Here is a 5,924-nt window from a genome sequence, read left to right as displayed (position 1 = left end):
TGGCACCGTTGCCGGGGACACAAGGATTTTAAGAAAGTTAGGAATCAGCGGCCTAATCAATTTTTTTTATTTTTTTTATTTTTTTAGGATTTTCTTAAATTTTCAGCTTCCGCAGAGCTCAGCACGGGCCGTGGCTAGTCGAACACGGGTCGTGCCCATCATTGTCACTGGCAGTTTTTATTTTCCGAGTTACAGAGAGTTAAGCACGGGGCCGTGTCGGTGCAACACGGGGCCATGTCCAACTCCCTAGTAACAGGGATCCGGAAAACAATCACTGTATCTCCGACCACGGGCCGTGATCAGTGAGCACTGGGCCGTGGTGAACCTTCTGACCGACATTCTTTTCTGTTTTTATTGCAGGACTTGGAACCCAGGCGCCACATCTGAACTTTCTACGTAGTGTATGAGCTCCAGTTCTAGTAGAGACATAAAAGAACCTCTAGAATAACCCGAACGCTTTCTCAGAAAAAGACTTAAAGCTAAAAACCAAGAGAAAGTTTCGGGGGACCTACTTCCAATGGCGGACCAACGTACCCTCATGGATTACCTACGACCCACCGTAGGTAATCTCGGCGCCGCTATCAATGCACCGAATGTCAAAGCTAACAACTTCGAACTTCGGCCACATTTGACACAAATGCTTCAAAACTCCGCAACCTTCCATGGGCTTGTGGACGAGGATCCCTATCTACATATTACTAATTTCTTAGAAATATGTGATACCTTTCGGATCAATGGAGCATCAAACGACGCCATCCGCCTTCGGATGTTTCCATTTTCACTAAAGGACCGAGCAAAGGCTTGGCTCAACGCCCTCCCAGTTGGCTCGGTAAACACCTGGGATGAACTAGCCCAAAAGTTTCTATATAAGTATTTGCCTCCCGCTAAAACGACTAAATTAATCACTGAAATTAATACATATTCACAAGAGGATGGGAATCCTTATATGAAACTTGGGAAAGGTTCAAGGAGCTATTGCGAAAGTGTCCTCATCACGGTCTTGCGGAATGGCAACAAGTATCCACTTTCTACAATGGGTTGTTGCCACACACAAGACAAACACTTGACTCTAGCTCCGAGGGACTTTTAGGTAATCGCCGCCCACATGAAATATACAATCAAATTGAGGAAATTGCTCAAACCAATTTTCAGTGGCGCACTCCCCGAGGCAATAAATCTATTGCCTCGGGCGCCCATAAGGTTGATGAAAGCACTTCTTTACAAGCCCAAATCGAGGCCCTTTCTTCAAAAATCAAAAAGTTACAAATGACAAAAACAGTCTCGGTTATGGCTTGTAAGGGTGTGGTGGGCCACATGAAAGTTGGAGTTGTATGAAAGAAACAGATGATCAACCAGAGTCGGTAAACTACATTGACAACAGACCTAGGCCGTCGGGTCCTCCAACGGGTACCTATAACCAAGGATGGCGTAACCACCCTAACCTTGGTTGGAGAGAACCCGGCAATAGTAGTAACCAACAAAACCTAAACCAACGAACAAACTTTCAACAACCAAGAAACGAGTCACAAAATTTCTCTCAACAACAAAGTGGAAGAGAAAGGCTTGAAGATACTATATCTCGCCTAATCTCCGACACCGAAAAGAAAAACTCAGATCGATTTCAACAATTGGAATCAAATTTTAGAAATCAACAAGCTAGTATACAAAACATTGAAAAACAATTAAATCAAATAGCTCAAAATTTCTCCGAGAGACCACAAGGCGTGTTACCAAGCAATACCGAAACCAACCCAAAGGTACAAGTACATCTCATAGCTTTGAGAAACCGTACTGTAGGTTCCGAAGAAGCCCTACATACGCCAACTGAAAGAAGCCAACCTGCGGCTCCACCCGCGCAACAGCAAGAAAAGGCTTCTCCACCGATTCAAGAGCCTACTAAAAATCCTCCGGTACCATACCCCGGACGGTTAATTCGCCAAAAGACCAATGAGCAATTCGCAAAATTCGAAAATTTACTAAAACAATTGCATGTCAATATTCCATTTATTGAAGTCCTAACTCAAATGCCTAAATACTCAAAATTCATGAGGGACTTCCTCACTCATAAAAGGAAAATTGAATCATTGCAATTAGTTAACTTAGGCGAAGAATGCTCTGCCCTACTACTCAACAAGCTCCCACAAAAGAAAATTGATCCTGGAAGCTTCACGATTCCTTGCTCAATTGGGGAATCCCCCGTTCGTAATGCACTAGCCGACCTTGGGGCTAGCATCAACCTCATGCCTACATCAATGTTCAAACGACTCGGCCTAGGAAAAACGAGCCCTACCAAAATGAGTATACAACTTGCCGACAGATCCGTCAAATACCCACAAGGTGTCGCTGAAAATCTATTGGTCAAAGTCGACAATTTCGTCTACCCAGCCGACTTTGTTATACTAGACATGGAAGAAGACACCAAAGTCCCCCTCATACTAGGGAGGCCATTTCTAGCCACTACACAAGCAATGGTAGACATGAATGACGGGACACTTACATTGAAGTTTGGAGATAAGGAAGTAAAATTTGGGGTTGGAAAGAGAGTAGAGGACGACGACCCGGTCAATTACATGAAGGTCATTGATTCGAGTTTGGAACATGCTCTCCGACGGTGCAACATGGGATGCAAAACATCCCACTTGGATATCATATGACCAGGCTTTGGGTCTAGCCAAGGACCCTTATAAACGTGGCGCACCACGGAGGCATTCCGCGGAACTATCCTTAGTTTAGCTTAGAATAATTTTTTATATTTTCAAGTTTAATTTTAATTTTCAGGAATAAAACACACTCGGGATGGTGAAGGATAACAAGGGAAATGAGAAACAGCATCCCATGCACGAAAACAGAGCTTCCCGACAAAATTTCTTCATTACAACAAGTTCAGCACGGGCCGTGTCCGCCCAACACGGCCCCGTGCTGCACAATCTGCAGAAAATACCCAGTTCAGGTAACTGGACACGGGGCGTGCTCACTGAACACGCCCCCGTGTCCAGGCTTCTGTTTCTTTTTAGTAATTCTTGCTACTGGCACCTGAACACGGGGCCGTGCCCGGACACCACGGGGCCGTGTCCAGGCGCCCAGTAACACAAAATTTTGCTTTTTAACACCCTTTTACACATTCAATCAACCTAAAAACTTATTTTTGGGACACATTGAGGACAATTTGTAATTTAAGTGTGGGGGGGGGATGCTAAAACCTTGAATCTTACAAGTCCTAATTAACAAGCCTTACACAAAACTCTATTGGAACCGCTAATCACCCCAAATTTTTTCAAAAATTTTCATTTTCTTTTTACTTGTCTAGGTTTAATTTGGGAATTTCAAGTTCTAACAAGGTTATATTTTTACAAATTTACAACCGACATCGTCGTGATAAAAAGAACCAACATAAGAAAATTATGAAACGACATGATAAGCTTAGTTAAAATTTGATTATATATACTTGATCACATAAAAACCCATTCCCACAAAAGTGAGTTTTGAGCCTTTATTGAGCATACAAATACATATCTTTAAACTAAATGCTCATTTTTCGTTTCTTGTGTGTATAGCCGCTTGGTTCTTACAACTCTAGAACTTGCCACGACAATGCATTCCCGGTCCTTATCAACTTAAACCCGAGTAAGTAAATGATGGAGGCATTAGGACTAACCCTTTTTCTTTCTACACCATTATTTTTCTTTTTTTTTACCACCTACCCAAAATCTCCCTAGTTAACCCCTTTGAGCCTAAACCTTTTCATTTCTTAACCCAAAACAAACACCCTTTTACCCACATAAACCCTTTTTCATTTTAACCCTTTCTTTTAGTAACAAAGCTCGGTTTTTCTTATGACTTATGAAAAAAATATATATGATGATGAAACCAAATAAACAAACAAGTTTATCAAAAATAACTTTGTTTGAAAGAAATAGTTCATCAAAATAAAATAAATTGTCAAAAATAAAAAGTCTTTCAAAAACCGATGCTTTTTACGTTTTTCGCCCTTTTACTAACCACTAACCCAACCACCCACCTTTAGCCCAAGCCTAACCCTTCACCCAAAAAGTCTTCTTGATATTTACAAAGGTATATAGTTAAAAAGGAGGAGGATTAATTGCTTAGCAAGCTTATGGTAGGAGTAAGTTCCATGCCGCTCTCGAGTGATTCACTAAAATACATCTTCGGCCGAGTGTTGAGTGATTCCCCGTGAGGTATGTGAACTTGTATATAAATGAAATTTTAAAAAAGGCATGTTATGCCCTAATAATTAATTTATCTTATGTAATGTTTTTAATAAATCATGACGAATAGGATTGTAAATAAATAAAAATAAAACTTAATAAAGAATCTTGAAAATCCCGACACTCTATGACAAGCCCAAAAACCTTCTCTTCTATCCATTCCATTTGGGAGTGAAAAAGCCACACGATAAGGAGTTTTGCTTGAGGACAAGCAAAGATTCAAGTGTGGGGGTATTTGATGTGCACAAAATGCAACATATAAATTACATCAATTGTGGCATAAAACTAACTCTTTTTTAGTACTAATGTGGGAAAAGTGTGCTTTTGTCTTCCTTTTGTATTTTCAGGATTAAATGAGCTCAAATAAACAAAAGAAACAAAAAGGCAGCTAAATCTAACATAAATACAAGAAAAGGAACAAACGTGGCATGCCCGGCCTCCCGACAGCATCTTCCCAAGCAAAACAAGGAAACAGAGGGCTGAACACGCCCCGTGCTCAATGAGCGCGGGGGCGTGCCTAAGTGTCAGCAGAAAAGACAAAGTTGTAGAAGCTTCTATTGCCCACCATGGGGCCGTGCTCAGCGGACACGGGGCCGTGGTCAACTATAAGATTCGCAGAATCCAGGCAAATCTCGATAGTACATAAACGCTTCTGCACACGGGTTCGTGCTCAGCGGACACGGGGGCGTGGTCAACTAATGCAGACAAACTGCATTTAATGAAGAAGAGAGGAGGATGGACATGGGGCCGTGCCCAATGGACACGGGGCCGTGCCCGAGCTTCTGTTCAGCCTATAAATAGGAGTGCTTGGAGCTCTTGCAACTCATCCCTTGGCACACCACCTCTCTCACACTTCACCCACCACCCACCACCATCACAACACCATCATCCACCACCATCATCCATTGTCCATCATAGAGTGTGTGAGTCGTCTCGGGATCCAAGATTGATCGTAAGAGTTCTTGACAATCAAAGGCCATGTTTGCCTAAGTCTCTTACATCACTTGGTGAAGACAAGTGTTTAGTGTAATACTTTTTATTTTTATTCTTTTGCACTTTTTAATTGGTTTTGTATTAATGACTTTAATAACTAGTTTCTTATGTTGAAGGTGATTCATCCTTATCGTTTGTCCGTGGTGTCTTGGCATTATTTTACTGTCTATATAAAATAAAAGATTTTCACCATTCATATCCCCACGGTCTATATGGAGGTATGTTGGCTACCTGGTCGGGGGTTAAGGGAACGGTTTGGTAAGAGTCTTGCCATTGTTCAGTGTATAGATCCTGCAAAGGACCTGGGTCAAATTTAATAGGACCTCCTTCAATACCCACCGGTATTGGATGGCGGGGGTCCAAACTCTTTGATCCCCTCATAAGTTAAACTACTATTAAAACTTTAACCCGGCTACTTAGGACTGTATCCCTGCTGACTCAGACTACTTAGCCGAGGGTAACGTCACCTTCAAAAGAGGGGCCTACCACATTATGCATTAATAACTTAATTAATTATCTTTCAATAATCCGACACTTTAGGATTGTATCCTTGCTGACTCAAACTACTGGGTTGAGGGTAACGTCACCTTCAAAAGAGGGGCATACTACAATAACTAAGATAATCTCTTAAACAAGTGCAAAAGTGCGAAAATAATCAAAGGTTACACTACATACGAGTCGGATCTAAGTGATTCATCTTGTCTA

General features: G+C 41.7%; 1 pseudogene; it reads right to left on the bottom strand.

The window, feature by feature from the left end:
- Positions 1-900: 900 nt before the first annotated feature.
- On the bottom strand, positions 901-1,001 carry LOC118489553 (annotated as a pseudogene).
- Between the last annotated feature and the right edge of the window lie 4,923 nt (positions 1,002-5,924).

Source organism: Helianthus annuus, chromosome 17 (assembly GCF_002127325.2).
Source record: "Helianthus annuus cultivar XRQ/B chromosome 17, HanXRQr2.0-SUNRISE, whole genome shotgun sequence".
Lineage (NCBI taxonomy): Eukaryota > Viridiplantae > Streptophyta > Magnoliopsida > Asterales > Asteraceae > Helianthus > Helianthus annuus.
Note: the sequence above shows the minus strand (reverse complement) of the source record. Positions and strands in the feature narration are given on the sequence as shown.